The 24,756-nt window shown below is 34.6% G+C and overlaps 1 pseudogene; it reads left to right on the top strand.

The window, feature by feature from the left end:
* The first annotated feature begins 3,640 nt into the window (after positions 1 to 3,640).
* The window catches only part of LOC121487132, a 169,538-nt pseudogene continuing 148,422 nt past the window's right edge, over positions 3,641 to 24,756 (top strand).

The raw sequence follows: 24,756 nt of genomic DNA, 5'->3' as shown, positions 1-24,756 counted from the left end.
GACCTGATCCCAGGAACCTGAGATCATGACCTGAGCTGAAATCAAGTCTACCAGTTTACCAACTAGGCACCCCCAAAAGCTTACAACTTTTAAACACACATCTCCAAATGACCAATTCTCTTTGTTTCGCTTCTCCCCTATAAATACATACATACATACACAAATACATAAATACACAAATACATAAATAGCTATGCAAATAGTTTCCTTTAGGAAGGAATTTAAAGGAATATGATTAGGGTCCCAGAAAGCATGAAACAGGAAAGGAAGAGTAAGATATGTTATTGAGTCTATTATTGCTATGACCAATAGAAGAAGAATTCTGGTTGTCTTGTGAGAACTCACATAGATTGTATCTATCTCAACATCGTCTGCCTAGGTAAAAGAGGAAAAAATATTTATCCACTAATTCATCTCCCCCTGTGGTTAATGCTTGGCCCATAAGCTACTGACTTCCTTGCACATGTATCAGAATGGCTGGTAAGGTTCTGTTGGGCATCCTCTCCGCAGGACCCCGGGTCCATGACAGGAAACAAAAGTGTAAGAAGCAGTCAAAGTGATATACTACTGAATTAATCCAGCAAGCATCTGTTTTCCCTGACAATAACTGAAAGGAAAAGATGGGCCCATGTTTTGTGAGGTGGGACCATATGCAGAGACCAACACAGGTATAAGGTCAAACTTCTAAGTAAATTATAAACGTCATTTCAACATCTTTCTAGTCAGGAAAATTCAAACTACATCTTGATTAAGATGCAGAACCAGTGGGGTGCCTGGATGGTTCAACCAGAGAGGAGCACCCAACTCTTGATGTTGGGGCGATGAGTTTGAGACCCATGTTAGGTATAGAGATTACTAAATAAATAAAACTTTAAAAAAAAGAACCAGTGAAATTCTCGATTTTATAGTAGCAGTATAAATGGGTACAGTCATTTTCCAAAACGCTTTGACAGTATTTACTAAAGCTGGATTATACCCTGTGATACGCAGATCCTCCTATCTATATACCTAACATGAATTCAACCAAAAGGTACGCATGCACATATCTTTGATCACTTCTGATTGGTATCACTAGGAATAAGAAAGCCTTCACGGTGCATCCATATGAGAATGCACAATGGAGGCTTACTCATATAATGAGTATCTATATGGTTATTAATAAGAACTGCAAAATAAAACCTGACTTAAAGAAAAACCACTACATCTACATGCAATAATATATTAAATAGAGGAAACCAGGCAAAAGAGAGCATGTTTCATGCAAATTCATTTTAAAAAGTTTTAAAAAAGGCCAAACTGATCTATAATGATAAAAGTCAACATGGTAGTTACCCTTGTGATGCCAATTGCTGGAACAAAACACAAGTGGGGTTTTGTAAGTAAAGTAGGATTTTATGTCTCATTCTATATCATGGTTACACGAGCATGTCCACTTTGTGAAAATGTATCTGTGCATTTCTCAAAATACATGTTATATACTTCAATAAAAGTTATTCCTTAAAATTAAAAAATATATATTTTTTCATATTTCAGAAAACTGGATATGTGAAAAAATAAAGAAAATAAGGTATTTCATCATTCAAATAACATTTAGCTCCCTCAGATATTTGACCTAGTGTGTACAGGCGGCTCTTATTTGGACACCCACTAATGGCTGTTGATGAGTAACAGGTTTCTCCACCGGCTCAGTAGAGTTCTATAATTAGGCAGCGGTGATTGCCAGCCCTCGGCATGTTCTGTGAAGAGGAGATGAGCTCCCCGCAGGGTTCGTGGAGACAACCTGTGAGGTTGAAGTGGCTCAGCTTGGATATTGTCTCCTCCACATAGGGTTATAATCAATAGTTATAATAGTTATAAATAGTTATAATCAATTACTGACTTACTTGGTTTTTTATTCAGAGAGAGCAGGGGGGTGAAGTGGGGGAGGGTGGAGGAGAGAGAAAGAGAGAACCTAGAGCAGGCTCCGAGCCTGACAGGGAGGCTTCATCTCAGGACCCTGAGATCATGACCTGAACCCAAATCAAGAGTCAATGCTTAATGGACTGAACCACCCAGGGTCCCCAATTACTGATTTATTTTTATGCTCTGTGTGTGCACAAGGCATCCCACCCCTATTATGCTTTCCCAACTGCTATTTTTATTTTTAAAGACTTTATTTATTCATGAAAGACAAAGAGAGAGAGAGAGAGAGGCAGTGACACAGGCAGAGGGAGAAGCAGGCTCCATGCAGGGAGCCTGATGAGGGACTTGATCCTAGGACCCCAGGATCACGACCTGAGCCAAAGGCAGACGTTCAACCACTGAGGCACCCAGGTGGCCCCATAACTGCTATTTTTAAATATTTGTTTTGTTATTACTTGGTTGTTTTTTAACTATTAATGGGGCCCTCTGTGACCTCCTTTATCATCATTAAGCAGTCAACAGTTTACATTTAATATTTTATATTTACAAACTTTATTAGTCCTAGACATTCCACCATGTAACACAGTGCTCCAGTGTATGTGTTCATGCACTTGGAGTTTGGTTTTAGGGGTATCCCTAGAGAAGAAGGCAGGAAACATGAGTTCAAAATCTTTAGCAAAGCACCCCTTTCCCTATAACTATTACCTCTACTATCTGAGAATAGAGGCAGTGGGTATACACTTTTGAAATTATACTTTATTAATTACTGGAACTTTTATCACAAAGTGTCAGTCTTGGTAAATTGAGGCTACATATAAGAGTCAAGTACTCTATTTATGTAGGCCATCAGGTCTGAAACTTTAGTGTGTATTAAAATCATCAGGAGGGGGTACCCAGGTGGTTCAGTTAAGCATCTGCCTTCAGCTCAGGGCATGATCCTGGGGTCTTTGAATGAATCCCAGTGTCTTCGTGCTCAGTGGGGAGCCTGCTTCTCCCTCTCCCTCTGCCCCTCCCCTCCACTTGTGCTCTCTCTCTCGAACAAATAAATAAATCTTTTAAAAAACCATCAGGAAGGCTTGTTGAAACACAGACCCCATAAGCAGAGTGGCTGATTTTGTGTATCTGAGATGAAGCTTGAGAATTAATTTTTCCAACAAGTTTACAGGTGATGGCAATGCTACTGATCAGGGGTCCTTGCTAGAGAACCACTGTGGACTCAAGGGAACCCAATCGTTAGCCCCCTTACCTGCCTCCCATCCTCATTTCACCTCTCTATACATAGCAGCTGCCCTTCACTGCTCAGTCAACTTTACAGCCCTCCCCCCCTTTTCCTAATAATAACGATTTTTACCTCCTTTACACTTCCTGGGTGGGTCTAATGAGTGTTAGTGATTATAGTGAATCTCTGTCCCTACCACAGGTATACGCACATTAATACAAATGAAATAATAATCCCAGATGAAAGATTAGCACAGTGTAGTGATACGACTCAAGCAAAGTCCATCGGTATAGATGCGCGCATGTATAAACACAGGCAAAGACAGAACGGTATGAACACAGGTAGATGTCAGTCTCCTATTCAAAATTCTCTAGTTGTCCTCCTTTTTTTTTTTTTCCAGAATACAAAACTAAAATGTTCTAAATGGCAGACAAACTCCTAAATGATCTATAATCCACATCCCTCTACCCCAGACTGATGGTATTTCTTACCCTGACTTCCAGTTCTGCTCCAGTTCCCATGGGCACATCCAGTACTCCCTTTCTGGACTACTGGGAAATCTCCTCATTGTCAGCCAAGACGTCTTCCCATGACTCTCCTCCGGGTACAGGTACCCTGCTCAGTCTGGCCGACTCTAATTATTGTGCTTACCCTTTCAGTTTTCCCTGACCTGAGTCTTCTTCCTCCCTGCTTTTTCTTCATCACCTTCAAATATACTATACCGTTAAACAACTTTTTGGTGCATACTTCACTTCTTGCTACTTCACCTAAACATAACATATTGAAGGCAATGACTTTTGTTCCTTTTGTTCACTGCTATGTCCTTGGCAAACTAAGAGTATTCAATAAATATTTGTTGAATTTCTATTAATAGGTATAAACATATGAATAATTAAAAATGGATCACACTGCCACTTATTTCAATAAAATATGCCAAGGTGTACTTCAGTTAAATTTCACTGAAGGAAATCAACCTGAAGTAACGAGAAAATCGCTAGCCTTCCAATAAACATTTCTTTACTATAAATGTATATTCTAAAATCATTCCTTTAAAGTTTTTTAGTCTGTAAAGTTGAAGTCATTACAAGCTCTATTGTCCACCAATAAAGATAAGGGCCACAGTGCCTTTACACATTTCTCTATCTCCATTCTTCCAGCACATTTCTCTAGGTTTTATTTCTGTATTTTTAATATTAATATTTATATTCTTATATTTAGACATGATTCTTACTTTTCTACTAAAATGGATTCACCACCAACTGTTTTACCAACAAGTCTCTATTATTGGCTGAAATTCAAAATAAGTAGCTTCCCTTCCCTATCCCAGTGATATCACGTGTGAATAATTGAGAATATATATTATTATCCAATTTATCTTTCATTAATTGCCTCTGGCATATTCATATGACTTGTCTTTTAGAGCTACTTTCCAAACTGTTATTTCAAACCAGGTTTCAAAAGACATGACCCTAAATAAATAAATAAATAAATAAATAAATAAATAAACGCCATAATCTTCATCTTCTCTGTGGCTTTCCTAAAACCTTGCATCACATCATTTCCAAAAAAAGCCACACTGATGATTCTTTTCGTGAATCTGGCACTTCCTCTGGCACCTTCTGTAACCTGCTGATTGGCTTTCCAAACGCCCTTGGATTGGCATGCGGAATGTTCTGTCATCTTTGTGACTCATGGGTTGGATCTGCCATGTGTTATGCTCATTGAAGATATTCTGTACACAAGCTGGCATTTCCTAGTCTTTTCTAGTATTTAGAGAATTTTCATTAATCTTTCTAGTCATAGCCCTTTCATCATGAATATTTTCCTTGACTTCATTGAAAAAAAACTCATTCCTCACCTCCTTGTTCTGATCAGAAGCTAATATTTATTTCTTCCCTGTTTGATACCATCTTCACCACAGCAAGAATATCGTCAAAGATCTGGTCCCTTGATGTCCTTCTCCTTTATCCCCCAGTGATGTAGATCTTCTTTCTTCACCTTTGTGTTTCTTCAAACATTTTAGTGGGCTCCTTGAAAAGCCATAGATTCAGTGTAACTAAAATATTTGACAGGAGAGGAAAATATTTAAAGGGGATACTGGAGAGGGATTTTGGTAAATGCTTATGAAGAGATATTTTGGTAATTGGTTGTAATGTGATTATTACCTCTTCTTGAAAAAAAAGTCTTTTATCAGTATATAGCACACTTCTTCATTATTCATTTTGTTTTTAGCTTTAAAGCTATATTTAAATTATATTTAGTTTTTTTTATATTTAGTTTTACAATAAAATTTTCTACAGGTTATATCAAGTTTTGTGAGTGTATGTGTGTGAATACACACATATATAATTCCATTAAAACTTAATTATTTTTTCTGTATCTTTGCAGACACAAAGATAATAGATCGCTTGATCTTTGTTTTTAATAAATTTGGAATTTATCTTTTCATAGCAAGTTTAATTAATTTATATGTATATTGCAATTATTATTTTGGAAGTGTTCTCTGTTAACCTAGTTTTTTGTTTCACATTTTTATTTTTATTTTTTTTTATTTTTTAAGAAAATATTTTTTTATTCATGAGAAACTCAGAGAGGCAGAGATACAGGCAGAGGGAGAAGCAGGCTCCACACAGGGAGCCTGTTGCAGGACTCGATCCCAGGACCTCAATATCACGACCTGAGCTGAAGGCAGATGCTCAACCACTGAGCTTCCCAGGTGCCTCATTTTACATTTTTAATATTCTCTCTGATTTCATATTATCTCCTTTCTTAATTTTCCTTGGTTCACTTGCATTTTCACTATTCAAACATTTAGTTTTATTCTTCTGTTGGTTGTCATTAGTTTATTATTATCCATTGTGTATACTGACAAATGTTAGTTTAGATTTCCCATACTTATAACTATCTATCTTCATCCCAAACAAGATAAATTACTTACGGTCCACTAACAACCCTTAACAACCACTCTCTTAACATCATTATTTTTGGCACTACTTATTTAGACAATGAAATTTACAGATTTATTTGCTTACTTTTATTTTCCATGATATTGTCCTTCTACTTGGAGTCATTTCTATTCTTGCTGATGTACTTTTGTAAGTGCTTTTAAAAATACCATTGGGTAATAAACTTTCTGAGAACTTATATTTCTGAGAATTTTTGGAACAGTCAAGGTATCCAAATGATACTCTACTTGTATGTAAATGTGATGCTCAAGTGATTTAGAAAAGAACTATTAATATCTGTAAGCACCTTCAAATATCATCTAGTGAGAAGTTTGAAATGATTTCTGTCTCTTACTGGTGAACTTTTTTTTCTCTTCTGGTGGTTCTGGAATCATGTTTTCTTTTAGGTTCTTAAACTTAAAACCTAGACTTCTAATTGTGTGTGTGCATGTGTGTTTGTGCATTTGTTCATTTGATTTGCCCTTTTATAATCTGCTGACCATTTCTCTGTTTGATTCTTGGAAATTCTAGTTATGATGTATTAAGTATTTCCATCCTTTATTTTTTCTGTTATTTGGTATTCATAAAATTTCTGCTGATATTTCTAACTCAATTATTTTGGGATAGTTCCCTTACCTCATCATCTAGTTCATTAATTCCAGCTATTGACCAAATTCATTTTTCTCTCCCAAACATTTATTGAGATCTTTATTTCAGCAATTAAATTTTTATATGCCATAATTTAAATTGGCTTGTTTCTGCTGCTAGATTTAACTTAATCTCTAACCTTTCTTGGCATATTTATTGTGTGTTGTTGTTTTTTTTAATTGTTCTGCCTTATATATAAATTCAGTTGTTTAGTTTGTTATCTTTCTTCATGATGCTTGTGGTCTTCAGATATTCTGCTTTGTTTCATTTTTTTAAAGATTGTATTTATTTATTCATGAGAGACACACACAGAGAGAGAGGCAGAGACACAGGCAGAGGGAGAAGCAGGCTCCATGCAGGGAGCCCGATGTGGGACTTGATCCTGGGACCCCAGGATCCTCAAACATATCATATTTAGTATATTCACTGTCCTCCCCCATGGTGATGCTAATCCTCAAAAATACCCTAGGACCTTCTGATTCTTATGTTTCAATATTAAGTTTGGTGTTTCCTTTAGGTTTCTAGTAGATATGTTTTACCTTAAAAGAATACACACAGAATTCTGGTTTGTGAAATTTCTAATCATTAGTATATATTTAATTTTAGTTTTCCTGAAACTGATGATGTTATGGTTCTATTTATAAATCTTGGTTGATTAAGAAAACATTTCTGAACAAATCAGGACATCATAACTCTCCTCCTGTTACTTTGTAAGTCTTCAGGATGAGTAGGTGAAGCAAGACAAGGGGGATGGTATAACTAAAGTTAATACAAAGTTAATATATTTATGTGAGGGAGTTTCCCTTCAAATGGGGCTAGAAATGGAGTATTACCTATGTTTGGAGGCTTTATGTGATTACAGCAGTACCAATATTTCTAAGCAAAATATTTTGTCCTTTAGTATTCTTACTTTTTATTTGTTGTGATTTCCTTTAGGTCTCAGCTAGTTATTTTGGTGTTTGTTTCCTCTTCCTTGAATCAGAAAAAAATCAATGTTGGTGTGATGTTAGCTGATGAATGGATTTTCCTGTGTTCTCGTTGTTATTTAATTTGGTAATTCTTGAAATCCTTCTCTAAAATTTGTAATGCTCTGCCAATCGCTGTAGATTTACATTAATATATCAATGATTCAGTAGCCTGAAAACGGGAGTGAGATGGAGTCAGCTCTGTGGTGATTCATTCATCCTTAATGAATCCCCAAGACTTTCCATTTCTAACATCTCAATGTGGCTGAGTCCTACTGGTGAAATGGCACGCAAGTGAGTTTTGTTTTTGTTTTTGCTTTTCTTTCTTTTTCTTTCAGAATGTCCCATATGTTTTCATCTTCAGCCCTTGCTTTCTCTGTTGTGGGTATTACTTGGTTTCTTATGGCATTTTCTCCTTTTACTATCTGGTAACATTTCTTTTTCTCAGAGGGGATAATTACAAATCTAGTACTTGTTCATTTTCTCTATCAAACTCATCCCATCTTATTATATCTTATTATATATTAACCTCCCCTAATTTTTAGTGACGTTGGAGATTACTGTCATTTTGTTTGTAATCCCTTTATTCATTTCCTAAGATATATAGAGCAAGCAGAAAATGAGTTGATACAGAGAGATGATATAAGTTAGGCCTCTGTACTTACTCTACAATATTACATGGACATCTGTAACAAAGAAAATCTTCGTCAATTTGCCTCTTGAGAAAACCATAGAATATATTCACTAACTGGCTTGCTCAGGTTTTCATGTGTTATCCAATACATTTATGCAATGCAGAAATAATTAAAGTAACTTCAATATACCCACTTGTATCTAATACTAATTTTTGCCCTAGCAAGATTTTAGGTGTGCTTTCTTATGACTCTAGTCTAATTTAGACTCCAGATGTAATTCAGGAGAATTAATTTATGTATTTTTTTTTCCAAAAAAGAATCAAGATAGTTAGGGTCTCTCAAACTTAAAATGATTAGATTGTGGAATGTAACAAAGAAGTTAAGCATCCTCAATAATCACTCCCTTCTAGACTGGATGATAATTAAAGGATTATTATGGATGAAATATTAGTGATTTAAGATAAACATATATTTCCTTCTCTCCAATATGTTCTCTCTTAAACTAGGTAACTCACATATAGGAATATTTTGAGATATAATCAGAGAAAATTATAAGATTATCTGGCCATTACAATGAGATGATTTTGTAAGGAAAAGAACAATTTATTTAATGTTGTCTGGTTAATTGAAGTTGCCATTTTGGGAAACATGATGAAACATGATGGAATATAGCTCACACGCAAAAAAAGATGTATGTTGTAGACAGAGGAAAAAAAGTAAATACTACAGTTAAATATCCATAAAATGAAAGAAGGCCACAGCTGCATAAAAACAGACCCTTTCCAACTAAACATTGTGTTTTAATTGAATTGCCTGCTGAGCCAAATAAAAATCAAGTCTCTCCCAGAATCAGACTCTGACTGTCATGCACTTTAAGTGAAGGGAAGCAAAATGCCTCTCCAAGCTTCCAGAGAGTATTATGGCTTTCACAGGGTTTTGGAAAGCTTTTCAACAGGGTTTTTCATAATTGTATTTTTCCCTAGGTTAAAAGAAATCTCTAATCACAGTGCCTTTTTTTATTCCCTCAGGTACTTCCCTACCTGTGTTACATGAGAAACCACTGTGATTCACAGGAGGAGCCCTCTTTGCCAGATTCAAACTAATTTTATACAAACTTTGTTGAAGCTTTAGAGTATTGAATTTTTTAAGTAATGCAACTGCCTTTACAGACCTTTTCCAATTAATGTTTGCTCCTTCATGGAATCCTTTATTCTTTCTAACTGGTACAGAAAAAGTTTGTGCAGTATACTATACGTATGTTAATATCCATCCGCAGCTTATATTAAATAATATATACAGATACCTAGATACTATATATATGTAAATACAACACATAAATGATAGTCAAGCAATTTTTTGTCTTTTTAAAAAATATTTATTTATTTTAGAGGCACAGAGAGAGAGAGGGTGCATGCATATCCATGGCAGAGGGTGTAGGGGCAGGGAGAAGAAGAGAGAACAAATCCCCAGCACACTCCATGCCCAGTGTGTGGAGTTGGATGTGGGGCTCCGAGGCTTGGTCTCAAGACCCATGAGATCACAACCGGAGATGAAATCAAGAGTCGGATGCTTACCCTAGTGAGCCATGCAGGAACCCCAAATTTTTCTTTTTATAGCAAAATATATAACATAGAAAAGAGAGTATATGATGTGTTCATTTAAAAACTGGTTAAAAAGAAAATACTTATTTTATCTCAACATGACTAAGTACCAGAACATAGTTCCTTAGAAAGCTACTTTATGTTCCTTCCTCCTCTGTATACTTCTTTCTTCCCTAGTGTAAATTGCTAGTCTAGTTTGACTTTTGTGATAAACGTTATCGAACTTTTTTATATCTTATCATCTCTGTATATTCCAAAATTATATTAAGTTTTTCCCTCCTTTGAGAGGTAGTAGAAATCCAGGCAACTGTTGGTGAATACTTATGTGATTCCTTATGTAATTATATAGCTTTTTTGCTAGTGGATATTTGGATTCATTTTAGTTTTACACAAGAATAAACTGCTACAAATACTACTGTATGTATCTGTTTGTGGTCATGTTCTAGTAGGTTGCATGCAGATTCACTTTTAGGAGAAAAAGCAACTTGTTTTTCAAAAAGGTTTTTAGCATTTTATACTCTATTAATTAGCAAATAGGCTAAACTGCTATTACAAAAAGGCTTAAAAGTACAGTAACTTGGGTATTTATTTCTCTTTCATGAAACATTTGAGTCGAACAGCTTTGGGCTGACAGAGCAATTCTACTTATGAAGTCATTAAAGAACAGGGTCCTTGACTTTGTTCTCCTCTCCCTCCAAAGGTTTTGTCTTCACTTATACAGTAGAAGATCTCACTTTCATATCCACTTTCCTACTCAGGGGAAGAGTTAAGCAGAAGTATAGGACAAGTGGCTTGTTTTAAAAGAAATGATCCAGAAGTTACCGTCATCTTTCCACTTTGCCTTCAAAGCTATGATAGCATAAATGGGAAATTAAGTAGAAATTTGGAAGAAGTTTTAATTTCCAAGGATATTAGAACCTTAAAGTTGAGAGTACTTCCTAGAAAGTAAAAAAAAAAAAGACCAAGTAATAGACCAAATTATAAATGTCCAAATAATATGAGCACTAGAAAGAGTCAAGAAAGAAATGGAATGAAATGGGAGATTTTAGAACATAAGAAGTAAATAAATATAAAAACTAACCAAAGATCTTGTTTCCAAATTAAAAGCTTTATAGAAAAGCATATCCTCAAATTTAGAAACTTCATGATAGATCTTAAAAGAGACAGAAAGTGGAAGAAGGAGAGGAAGAGAGCCAGACAGACAGACAGTCAGTCACTCAAGAGAATTAAAAGTTGTATAAAATTGGTTGGGAACCAGAGTAGCATCTGATTTAGAAATAACCTAGAACCTAGAAACAAAAGAAAAAAACGTTAAAAAATCTAGGTAATTATTTCTAAGGGCATTAATTCTAAAATAAGTGTTTCTAAAATAGTTTCCATAATTTTAAAATTGAAATTTTACTATGCAAAATAAGAGTTCGATGTGATTGCAGACTACATCACATTTAAGTGCCAATGCTCTCACATTCCCTTTCACAAAAAGCTACCTAAAAGTTATTCTGCAGAAAAAGAAACATATCAAGAAAGTAAAAGATAGGAGACAAGAAAAATAAAAGTATACTATAATAGAGAAGTGTTGTTGTGTAATTGGCCCAGAAAGCAACTAGCCCATATTTGAGTAGTAGAATGGAAGGATTCAAGACACATGTTTTCAAAGGTTGAATCCTGATATTTATGAATATATTAAGAAGAAATTTAAAATACTGAAAGATAGCTTATGGATTAATAAAAGATAGGTATATAGAAAACTAAATAAAACCAAGAAAACCATGATTAATTGCTGGGAAAACAAAAACTATACAAAGCAATGCATACATCTACTCAGCATATGGAAGCCAACTGGGAATAATGCATAATCATAAGTATATAAATACAATAATTATATAACTCAAATAATTGTGCTGACAGTGAAAGAAATGAGCATGTGTGCTGCAGGTAAAAGTATAGGAGGACTGATAGAGTATAAAGAAAACAAACTACAGCTTTCCTTAGAAACGTATTAGATATAACACTGAAAACTTAACGAATTAAGATAGCCACATAGCGCCATTAGCTTTAACTTTTTGTTTTCTCTTTCTATAAGAACGGGTAATATTACATACACCAGTGTGTTATGCAAATGAAATGACATAATGTCTGTAAAATCTCTAGAACAGAGCCTCAAAGGCATATTGCAGGCATTAAGCTAATGTTGCATCTGCCATTTTAATTGATCAGGGAACCAAAGTCTAGAAAGATTAAGTGATATGACCTAGTGGTAGGGGAGTAAAAATAGGAAAGAGAATCCAGATCAAATCTCTCTCTAAAACATGACTTTCCTTATGCTAGATTTCACCTGACTTATTTATATGAAGAAGCACCTCTACTTTATATATTTGTGCTCAGTAAGATGATTAAAAACAAATCCAAAATATTCCAAGGGAAAGTCTCCACCTAAATCTGTCATATCATTATCACTCTGAAAGTGGGAAAGGTATAGATTCACAAGTGTATGTCTAATGAATTTCAAATTATCTACGGCTCCTTTTACTTTTTAAATTTTCTATATTTACAGTTCACAACGGTTTAATTAAAAAAATTGTCTGAACTTAATATCACTGCCTTGAAGCCATAAAATGATAGGGAATAAAAATGGAGTATTTCTGAATGCTTTTCTGATACTTTTGGTAAATGATAAAATTCATCATTAACTCAGACCTTTTTTGCTCTTGAGTAAACACATGTGATATATAGTTTTGAGTTGTATTCAGAATTCGACAGAACTACAATGTATACAGCAATAAAAATGCATTAATATCATGAATGCCTGTGAAAGAGCAAACTTACAAAGGAAAATGGACAATGATGTCAAAATAAAATCATATTACATGTTACTCTCAGTTTTAGTGCTTCCATTACTGATATGGGATTTGGGAGATTGTGGAGGAAGCATTAGCACCAAGTGATTTTTCATTAGGGTTGATCCATCCATGTTATCATACACATATCAGAGAAGTGAATATAGATTGTGGTTTAATACTTAATAAATATATATAAGTACAGATTTTATGCAGGATAGTGTCTTCCTAAGTGTGAATAATAAATAGCACATCTTGCTGGTAATGTTTTGAATTTATGTGAATATTGTTCACATTGTTGGTGAAAAAGCATTGCTGGTGTCAACCTGTGCTTAAGGAGGTAAGGATTGATGTACTTATATTTAATATATTCCAGCATTAGAAAGAGTCAAAACTGCATATGACTTGTTTTTTAAATTATATTTCCAGTGCTTAGAATAAAGAATGGTATAGTCTAGGCATTTATTCCTTCATTAATCCTTTTAAACTTCATTTATCAATTCATTAAACAAATATTTATCATGAATCTGTAACAACTACTTTCCACTTTTTTGTACTGAGAGTAGAATATAATGCAAAATAAATCAAACTTCTTCCATCATAGTGTTTAAAAGCTTGTGGGAGGAAACAGACAATAATAACATAAAAAATTACTAAAATATATAGAGTGTAAGATGGTGATATGTATCACAAAGAAAAATGAATTAGGAAAAGCAATAGAGAATGCCAGATGCAATTCTAGATGGAATGGACAGTATTATGGGTTGATTTGGGTCCACCAAAAAAAAAAAAAAAAGAGATATGTTAAAATGTAACCCTTGGTACCTCAGAATACGAACCTATTTGGAAATAGGGTTGTTGCAGATGTAATTAGTTAAAGTCGGGTATGCAGGAATAGAGTCAACTCTTAATTTAATATCACTGATGTCCTTATAAGAAGGGAAAAGAGACAGAGAGAGAATTTGGCCACAAGAAACAGAGAAACAGAAAATACTGTGTGAAGATGGAGGCTGTGATTGGAGTGATGTACCCATGAGGCAAGGTATGCCAAAAGTTTGTGCTCAACAACATAAGCTAAGAGAGAGAGACATGGAAGAGATTCTCTTTTAGTGCTTTCTGAAGGAACTAACTTTTGATTAATTCCTTGACATTAGACTTCCAGCCTCCAGAACTATATGAGAATACATTGCTGTTCTCCAAGCCACCTAGTTTGTGTAACCTTGTATAGAAGCTCTGGGGAACGAATACAATCAGGAAAAGCCAGAGGCAGGTGGTGATACATCAGTTTAGACCTGAGAGGGAAGACCTCTGTGAAAATCACTGGAAAAAATTCCAGGCGTGGGAAAACACAAGTTCAAAGTTTCTGAGGCTAAAAAGTGGCTCCTATCTGGCTGGAGATGAACCTAAAAGAAGAGGCTAATGGGAAAAAAGTTTCAAGAATTAAGAGGGTGGGAGAACCATTCACCCTTGATATTAGGGGATTTGGAACAGAAGAGTGAATGGATCATATTATGTTTTAATTGGCTAAATATAGATGTTATGTTAAGAACTGACTGAAAAAGGACAGTGGTAGAAGCAGGGGAAACATTCAAGAAATTATTACAGTAATTCAAGAAAGATTTTATGCTATTTTCCCAGAGTAGTAGCAATGACTGTTTCAGAAATGGATTAATTGGGCATTCTAAATATACTCTGAATGTAGAACTTATAATGTTAGTTAGGGATCAAATATAGGATGTAAAAGAATGAAGTCAAAATTGCCTGTAAAGTCTTTGTCCTAAAAATCTACTGGAATGATGTCATTTATTACAGAAAAGAGCAGAATAGAGCTGACTATAGGGGAAAGCAAAACTACAGCAGGTTTTGATGTTAAGTAGATATTCAAGTGGAAATATCAAATAGGCTATGTGTGAGTCTGGAAAGAAATCTGTGTGCTTATTTATACAAACATGAAAGTAGATGAGCTCATTAAATAAATGTGTATAAATAGGAGTGCCTGGTGGCTCAGAGGTTGAGCATCTGCCTTCAGCTCAGGTTGTGATCCCAGGGTTCTGGGATCAAGTCTCACTTTGGGCTCTCTGCAGGGAGCCTGCTTCTCCCTCTGCCTGTGTCTCTGCCTCTCTCTCTGTGTCTAAAAAGTAATAAAATAAAACAAAATAAAATAAAATAAGTATGTAAATAGAAAATAAGGCAGGGCCAAGAACTGAAGCCTGGAGAACTTCATGGTTAGAGGTCAACAACATAAAGAACCAAAAAATGAGGTTAAGACCAACTAGACAGAAAGTTAGGAGGGCAGATAGGATTTTGTTTTTGAAGGTAAGTGCAGGAGGTTTCAGGGAAGAAAAAATAGGAAAAAAAAAAAAAAGCATCTGGGCCATGTACTGCTGATCAGTCAGATACAATCAAGACTATATTTTAACCACTGGGTTTGGCCAGAGAAGGATCATTAGTGATTAATTAGGGGCAGTTTTAGTGTACCTTAGGATTTGAAAGTCTGGAGGAAGTAGGTTAAAGTGAGAAAGAAACAATTAGGTATCAAAGAAAATCTAACAATTTTCTGTAAAGGTTAAAAAAAAGAAGAAGAAGAAGAAGAAGAAAAGAAATGTGGTGGTATCTAGAAAGGTCAAGTGATTTTTTAAAATATGTTTGTGAGAAGATGCAAAAGATCCAGTCAAGAGGAAAAGATAAACTGATTCAGAATTAAGACCAGAAAATTGTTACATAGTTATCTTTCATTAGATTAAGGGTAAGGGGTACACAGCTAATTGAATGAGAGTATTAGTTAGAGAGTTTGACTTTTGTCACAAAAAAAAGATTGTTCACCTATAGTAACAAGAGTAACTACAGAGAATAGGAGCTTAAGGTAAATATGGCAGTAGGACTCGCAGAAGTTCTCTTACAGTTTCAATTCTCTCATTGAAAGAGAAAGAAAGGTCAGGAGCTGAGAGCTAGAATTGGGTAGGAATAGATTTATTAAGAGATAAAAGGCTATGGGGCAGCCCTGGTGGCTTAGCGGTTTAGTGCCGCCTTCAACCCAGGGCCTGATCCTGGAGACCCAGGATCAAGTCCCACATCAGGCTCCCTGCATGGAGCCTGCACAGGTAGCCTGCTTCTCCCTCTGCCTGTGTTGTGCCTCTGCCTCTCTCTCTCTCTCTCTCTCTCTCTCTGTGTGTCTCTCATGAATAAATAAATAAAATCTTTAAAAAAAGAGAGAGAGAGATAAAAGGCTATGAAATTAATGACCAGTGGGTGAAAGAGTGAATGAACTAGGACAATATTGTGAGATTGGCAGGCAGCATTTGGAGCGCATTTGAGGTAAATGGTAATGACATTAGAGTGAGGGGGTCAGCATTGCTGTGGATTTTTTTCTCGGTACCTGATGTTGCCAGGTTCTCAGGCATGAAGTAGATAGAAAGTTGGATTTCACCAACAAAGGTATCATATAACTTAATCTTCCTTCACATAATCACCTATCACTCCCCTGATTCTTCACTGTGTTCTAACTACAGGTCATCTTGCCTGTTCCCGCTACAGGCTGTCTTGCTGTTCCTCAATGTTGCTATGATTTTAGGGCTTTGCGCTTCCAAGTTTCTTTCTTGTTCTTCATATTACTTGAATATTTTGTCAATCAGAAGTTTAAAGGAAGGTCTTGCTTGCTTATTTGTCTAAATAGCTTTTCATCGCTACTGGAGGCCCCATTTCCTTTCCTTCCATATATATTCTTGACATTGATCACTACCGACTTTAAGATATTCTGTATTATTTATGTCTATCTCACCTTTTCCTCTCTTGAATGGTAGTAAAGGGAATACAGACTACACAGAGTTTAGAAGATTTTAGATTTCATGGAGAATGATAAGAGGGATTATTAAATGATTTTGTGTATAGGTATGCTATTTTCTGATTGTTAAGTCTGAAGGTGACACAACTACTGAGTGGAGACACTGCCATAGGCAAGAGGACAACAGAAATCATAGACATCAGTTTAGAAGCTCCTGAAATATTCCTGATAATAGATGAAGCTGTCTTAGATTAAAGATGTATTAGCACTGATGGTAAGATTTGGAATTACAGTAACAAAACTTGGTGAAGAAAAATGTGGGGAAAAGAAAGGAACAGGGAACTCTAAGTTTTTGGCTTGGGAAATCGAATACATCATGGCAATATTTAAAGTGTTAATATTGATTTTTGCATTTTATTGAAGATGAGAAGTTTGAAGATGAGAATCTAGAATTCTACTCTAAATCAGAGATAAACTAAACTTTAAGTTTGAGGTTACAAAGCATTGACAAAAATTATTTCAATATAAAGGATATTTTTGTCACTATGAATGATGGCACAAGGTACTACGAACTATACATAAATTAACATGTGATTTTAACAAAAAAAATCTGAGGTTGGTGTTATTGTTGCTTCAATTTACAGGTAAGGAATTTGAGTAATACAAAAATTAAGCTTATTCTTGCTATCAAAATAGCACTGACCTTTTAGATGTTCATGAAACTGAGATTCATTATTACTACCCAGTAAAGATTTTAAATAATGTATTAGTCAACTCTTTTCACAATAATTCTAAGAAATAAACCATTCTAAAACCCAGAGCCTCAATACAATGATTGTGTATCTCAGGACACCTGACTGACTCAGTTGGAAGAACATGTGATTCTTGACCTCAGGTTTGAGAGTTTAAGCCCCACGTTGGGGGTAGAGATTACTTAAATAAACCTAAAAATACTACTTTTTAAAAGATTTTATTTATTTATTGGAGATAGAGAGCACAAGTGAGCTCTGGAGAAGAAGCAGATTCTCTGCTTAGCAGGGAGCCAGACATAGCCAAGCCCAGGACCCTGAGATTGTGACCTGAGCCAAAGGCAAACAGAGCCACCCAGGCACCCCTAAGCTTTATAACTATAGCTATAACTAAACTATAACTATAACTGCAACTATAACTATAACTATAACTATAACTAACTAAACTAACTACCTATATATATATATATATAGTGAAGTGGCTCTGATTTCTATTGCAGTCCTGTGGGCCAAAGAGACACCAGCTTCCAGTGTCTGGCACCAAGAAGTTAATCCAAGCCAAATCTTATGGCAAATAACAAAGGTACAAGGGAGGAAGGCCTAGCCTCAGAACTGGCACATGGCCACTTTAATTCTATTGCTTTGACCAAAGGAAGACACATAGGCAAATACAAAGTAGAGAAGTAATGAGCTTATTCTATCAATAATAAGGTTAATGGCAAGCATGTGTATACTAGAGCTGAAAATTGTGGAGAAAAATTAGAGCCAATTGTTAAGTCTTTAATAAATAGTCTACATGTCTGCGTGGAGTTTAGTGGAGATGAGGGAAGTGGCGTTTGTTGTTACCTAGTAGTCAAGGTTTTTAAACCATGGAATCATATGGTAAGAATGTGTAGATTAAAAAGAGGGTGTGCCTTAAAGAGTTAACAGGTTTAAGCATTCAAACTGCACATTCCAAAAAAAAAAAAAAAAAAAATCCTGGCCATTGACCAGTTCCTAGGATTTAATCTCTAGGCACTTGAAACATCTTACAGTATAAAAATGTCTTTGTATCTGCAGAGCCTTGAGTCATGCCAGATAGTTTATGTTAACGTGATTTACATAGCCTTGGGTAATTATCAATTTGGCCTCTGGAGAAGCTGGAGACTGAGTAACTAAGGTCAGTTACACAGCACTTCATGTCGATATAACTATTCCTTAATAAATATACTGGATATCAAAGCTCCAGGGTTAGCAATGCTCAAATATACCATCACACATTGTTGCTGGGAGAATTAAGTACTATCTGTAGGATTCTATTTGGTAAATAACTGGGAACTTGTGCTTGGACTGGGCCTTATCTGTCTTTTGTCTTTGTTGATTTCAATCTCTATCTGTTTGCCATAAGAAACCATAACCATAAATATAAAAGCCTTTATGAGTTATATGACTCATTATAGTGGATCCTTGCACCTGAGGGTGGTTTTGGGGGAGCAAAAATAAAGTCTGAGAATGCAAAGTTTAGGAGTAAAAAATGAGAAGCCAGATAAAAATTTGATAGATTGTAAAAAAGCTGCCAGTGAAAGTGACGGAATAGAAGACTGTAGCATCCTATCACACAATGAGAATAATGTTTTCCAAGATGGATATCACGTCCTTAGTGAGAATAACTAAAATTAACAACCCAGGGAACAAAAGATGTTGACGAGGATATGGAGAAAGAAAAAGCTATTACACTATTGGTGGGAATGCAAACTGGCACAGCGACTCTGGAAAACAACATGAAAATTCCTCTAAAAGTTAAAAATAGAGCTACCCTAAGACCCAGCAATTACACTACTAGGGATTTTTCCAAAGGATACAAACATAGTGATTTGAAGAGGCACATACACCCCAATGTTTACAGCAACAATGTCAAAAATAGCCAAGATATGGAAAGGGCCCAGATGTTCATTGACAGATGAATGGATAAAGAAGACGTGGTATGTGTATTTGTGTGTGTATATGCACATGTGTGTGTGCAATGGAATATTACTCAGCCATCAAAAGGAATGAAATCTTGCCATTTGCAACAATGTCAATGGAACTAGAGGGTATTACACTAAGTCAAACAGCCAGGGAAAGACAACATATAATTTCACTCATATGTGGAACATAAGAAATAAAACAGGTGAACATAGGGAAAGGAAGGAAAAATAAAATAAGGTGAAAATAGAGAGGGAGAAAGACCATAAGAAACTCAACTCTAGAAACAAACTAAGGAGGAGGAGGGGAGATGGGTGAGGGGATGAGGTTCCTGGGTGATGGGCATTAGGGTGAGCATATGATGTAATGAGCACTGGGTGTTATATGCAATTGATGAATCAGTAAATTCTATCTGTGAAACTGAAGAAAAAATAGTGAAATAAGATTTCAGCAGATGGTCTCTTGAAATGTGTGCTCATAAATTTAAAGTAAAAGCAACTGATATGGTTTGCTTTCATACCAATTGTGTTTAGCTGCCAGACTTCAGACTTTGTGTAAAAAAAACTAATGAGTTTAACCAGATTCGGAGTTTTTGTAAGTAAGTAAAACCAATACACAAGGAAGTTGAGGATAAAGATAAAGGGATAAAGATACTGATGAACTATGATAGTTAAGAATAAGGTATGTAGAGAGGTCATAGAAGGGGCAATAAACACAGGAAGGGATATACATATACTAAAGGACTCTAACTAGGCAGAGAATCTTAAGAAGTAGCCATGTATATCTTTTACATAAAAATAAATAAAAAGTTGGATGATTACAACCTTTTAAAGTTGATGCTTAAGGGACGCCTGGGTGGCTCAGCGGTTGAGCACCTGCCTTCAGCCCAGGGCATGATCCTAGAGTCCCGGGATCAAGTCCCATGTCAGGCTTCCTGCGTGAAGCCTGCTTCTCCCTCTGCCTGTGTCTCTGGCTCTTTCTGTGTCTCTCATGAATAAAATCTTTAAAAAATTAAATAAAGTTGATGCTTAAAATGAAATAATGCTTTAAATAAAGTACAATTATTTGTAATTAGAAACTCCAGCATGTGAGCATGTGAGTGAATGGTTGAGATGCTGTGGATATAGATCACTAGGAGAGAAGAATTCCCATAATGAATGTGAAAATTACTCTAATATTAACATCAAAATTATGAAAAAATATCTTGATAGGTCAAAGGGAATATTTCTATACATACATATAATTTCCATAATATTGTATGGACATCAGAAAAACATAAAAACAGATTCTTACACTTAGTAATTTATCCTAGAATCAGTTTTATTTTGCAGTTCATTCATGGGCCCCCTTAACACTATTCTTACTGTTGGTACGCTTTAGGAGTTTCATGTTTCATAGAAGCAAATAAATTGAACTGAAAAATATCTAGTCATAAAAACCTTGATTTTAACTTTAGTGAAAAAGAATTAATCTTCATATATTAAATCATGCCAGGTAAATTTACTGAATCAGTTTCCATGTTAACTATGTAATCACAAGAGAATTACAGTAAGTCACCTAAAGAAATTATAGTTTGCAGCGACAGCAAGCTCCTTAATTTACTAAAAATGTGTTTGTTTTTTACTTACTAGAATCAGTCTGCAAGATCCTCAAACCATAGAAATGTTACATTTCTTGTTGTTTGAGGAAATGTGCTTATTATACATTTGTACAGATTTTACAGCTCTGGACAGAGATTCTTTTCCATGTGAACAAAAAAATCATAAAACACAGCAAGAGCAACTGATATAATAACCCACATAGAAACTAAATGCTGTTTTACCCTCTGATAGGTCTCCTGTTTTTGTCATTTCTATATTGGAAGTCTGGTTAGTGAGAATGTGAGCATTTGTCTCCACAATTATATTGCTTATTTTTCAAATGTATTTGTGAAATTTGGATTCTTTTTTTATTTTGATGCCAGTATAACGAGGACTCTCAATTTATTGTATAAATAATATGACAAGCCTGACTAAGGCTTGTGTGTTTGTTGTTATTTTTGACATTATGAGGATGGAAGCATATCTTCATTCCACTGACCCTCTCTCATTTTTTATTATCCTCTATTTTACATGTAGACAGTTCTTTTGCTAGGACAGGGGCTTATAGTTCGCCTCTAAAGTCTGTTATGAAAAAGCCAATGCCTTTACTTCCACATTAGGTAAACTAATATTCTATAACTTAAAAAAAGTTTTAAAAATGACAATATTCCAGCATACTAAATTCCTAAGTGTATACGAATATCTTCTAGGTTCCATTGTGTCAAATTGTTCAATGATGTGAACAAACTCCAAATAGCTGTCTACCTCGGATCATCCTGGTGACTCAAGGTTTCTTATCCTCTATTATTTACTACCCTTTCATTCAAAATGACAGCCTTTTTCACAAACTCTATTCCTAGAAGTATTTGTCAAATTTCTTGTGTCTAATAATAACAATTAGGTCATATGCTTAGACCAGTAACTGACTTCTAGGCAATTTACATAAGAGATAATCCCTACATTTTAGGAAATGGTGTGGGTAGGAGTCCTCTCAGTTGTTCTGCAATGGTCCTTTGTGTACGCTCCTCACACAAGGTGGATTCCTCTGACATACGGAAGCAACATGACTTTGAGGTGTTCTCCTGTTTAAGCTACAGAATATAATAATGTCGTTTATATCAGCCAATTTTTCCATAAAAACTAATCTTTGAAGAAAAAGCTTTAGAAAAATCACATCCAATTTTCCCACAGGAATTGCTTTCAGGAATGCCAAAAAACTTAGAAGAATTTCTAATTTTTTTAAACAAATAGAATACAGCTCTTGTCTATCCCCAACTGTATCTACATAAAAAGACAAATGAAGCAATGGAAATTCATTTTTCATAATATTATGCACATATCTGTCACAATAGTATACACACAGTTTTGAATCTAATTCAGGATACACTGAGCTATATTTAAATAAATGAACAAAATACAAACCAACAAAAACTGATCTCTGGTTTCTCTCTTGTTGAGTTCCTACTACATAGTTTTTTCACCTTAAACTAGAGTTTATTTTCTTGAATTTTGCTTGAGGACTATTGGAAATTCTTTCTTTTTTAATAGATAGTAAATGCAAGGCACTTAAGACAACATCTGGAACATAGTCACTGATCAGTATGATAGTGGCAATGACTTACTTGTCCCTTATTATGCATTGAGAATCAAAATTTCTATTTTATTTATCAATGGCTATTTTTAGGTGACATGTTGTACATAAATTTGGCTGCACACTATGATGAATCCTCTGAAGGCATCCTACATTCTTTAATTATTAGCATATTTTTAGAGGTGGTTGTTTTTTCCTAAATAACAAACACTTTGGTCTCGCTAAACACTTTGCTATGCTTGAGCCCATTTTAACTTCAGTATATCAATCCACCATTTTAAATGAACATGAATAATCTTAATAAAAATAGTTTCATCTCAATTCTTTCAGATAAAAGAATTTGGCAATTAATCATGCCCAAGAATTTTTTTCTTTAGATCACTCAACATTTGCATATTTGATTCTGTAAAGCCTACAACTGTTGTAACAAATGAAAATCCATAAGTTAGCAACTATTTGAGATAATTTGCATGAATTTTAATATATTAACACTTCAAAACTAACATCTAATTTTCAGAAAGAAACCTTATAAAGTGAATGTTGCAACATTATTGTGGCAGACTGAATTAATTAGCTCCTGTAAAATTTCCCTAGAGCCTTTTCTTTCACACCTTTCTGTAGGAAGTTATGCTTTTTTGATTTTTAGTTCCATAGGGATCAGGATAATGCCCAACACTTTCTAATCATTTTCCAATGTACAAATTACCAATAGGTGTTGAATTACGAGTTGAATAAATTATAAATTACAAAAATGATGTACACCCAGAGAATGTTTAGGTAATTTTAATCTTTTAATCTTCCTTTTTTAAAGGCAAGAGAAAGTTTTCTAATTAGAAAAATAGAATAATTCAAACTTTATCATGCAATTTGCAAATGTTTCATCAAAATTTTGATCATGTTATTTGTGAAGTATCTCCTTGATAAAAAGTCACTATCTGTTACATATTAGGATAAGTTAATCAAATGAAATCAGATTTTTCAAACAACGGATTTTATCAAACCATGCCTTCAGTGTACTTTCAACCAAAATATTCAGTCTACCAGAGCAGCACATTTATCACCTTTTGCAACAGATAAATGATTAAGCACATATAATCTTAATCCAAATTGACAGAGCATAACTGTCATTTCCACCACCATGTTCTCTATTTGGAGAGTGTTATCTAACATTTGGAATCTCAGTGTCCTCCATTGCAAAATTGGAGATAACCATAGTACCGATCTCATTAGATTATTCTGAGAAAGAAGGGACTAACACATATAGATCTCTTTGAACAAAATTTAGCAAGACTGAGTACCTGAAAAATATCAGTTAGTTTTAATTCTAAGGGATTACACTGTAGAATGGCCCATATTCAGACATTATGTAATGTGATATAACTATAGCATGGAGACTTTATTTTGGTTAGTTTATTTTTAAGACAAAATAAAAGGAAAACTGGGTAGCTCAGTCAGTTAAGCATCAGAACTCTCGATTTCAGCTCAAGTCATGATCTCCAGGGTCTTGGGATGGAGCCTTGTGTGGGGCTCCAGGCTCAGTGCAGTCTGCTTGTCCCTCTTGCTCGGCTCCTCCCCTCCTCGTGTACTCATTCTCTCTCTCAAATAAATAAATAAATATGTAAATACATAAATAACAAAAGTAGATATTCATGTTTTTATCTCTTATCTATCTTTTTCAATATTATATTAATATCTAAAATATCTTTACTTGTACAAAAATAATCTTTTTACTTATTTTATTCCCCTTACTGTGGACTCACTGAAGGCAGAGACTAGCTCTTGCCTACTGCTATATTTCAAGTGCCTAGCATACAACCTGACACATAGTAAATGTTCAATTAATATTTTTGAGTTAAGTGATCATTTAAAAATAAGTTTCTCAATTTTTAATATACAAACAGAGGCTCTACTGTGTGGGTACCAAAATACATTAAACCCATTAATTATAATTGAAATAATTAATAATAAAATTATTGTATATACAGGCATACCTTGTTTCACTATGCTTCACTTTATAATGCTTTGTAGATGTTACATTTTTCACAAATCAAAAGTTTGTGGCAACCCTCCATCCATCAACTCTAATGGCACCATATTTCTAACAGCATTTGAGCACTTTGTCTTTCTGTCATATTTTGGTAATCCAAGCAATATTTCAAACTTTTCCATTATTATATTCTTTATTATATGTAATTTACATATACAATATATATTAATGTATTATACACTATTGTGGTGATCTGTGATCAGTGATTATGACTCACTAAAAGCATTTTTTAGCAATAAAGTATTTTTTAATTAAGGTATGTAATTGTTTTTTTTTTTATTTACTTACTTTTAGAGAGAGAGCACAAACATG

Source organism: Vulpes lagopus, chromosome 3 (genome assembly GCF_018345385.1).
Source record: "Vulpes lagopus strain Blue_001 chromosome 3, ASM1834538v1, whole genome shotgun sequence".
Lineage (NCBI taxonomy): Eukaryota > Metazoa > Chordata > Mammalia > Carnivora > Canidae > Vulpes > Vulpes lagopus.
The sequence above is the reverse complement of the archived record's forward strand: the minus strand, read 5'-3'. Positions and strand labels throughout refer to the sequence as shown.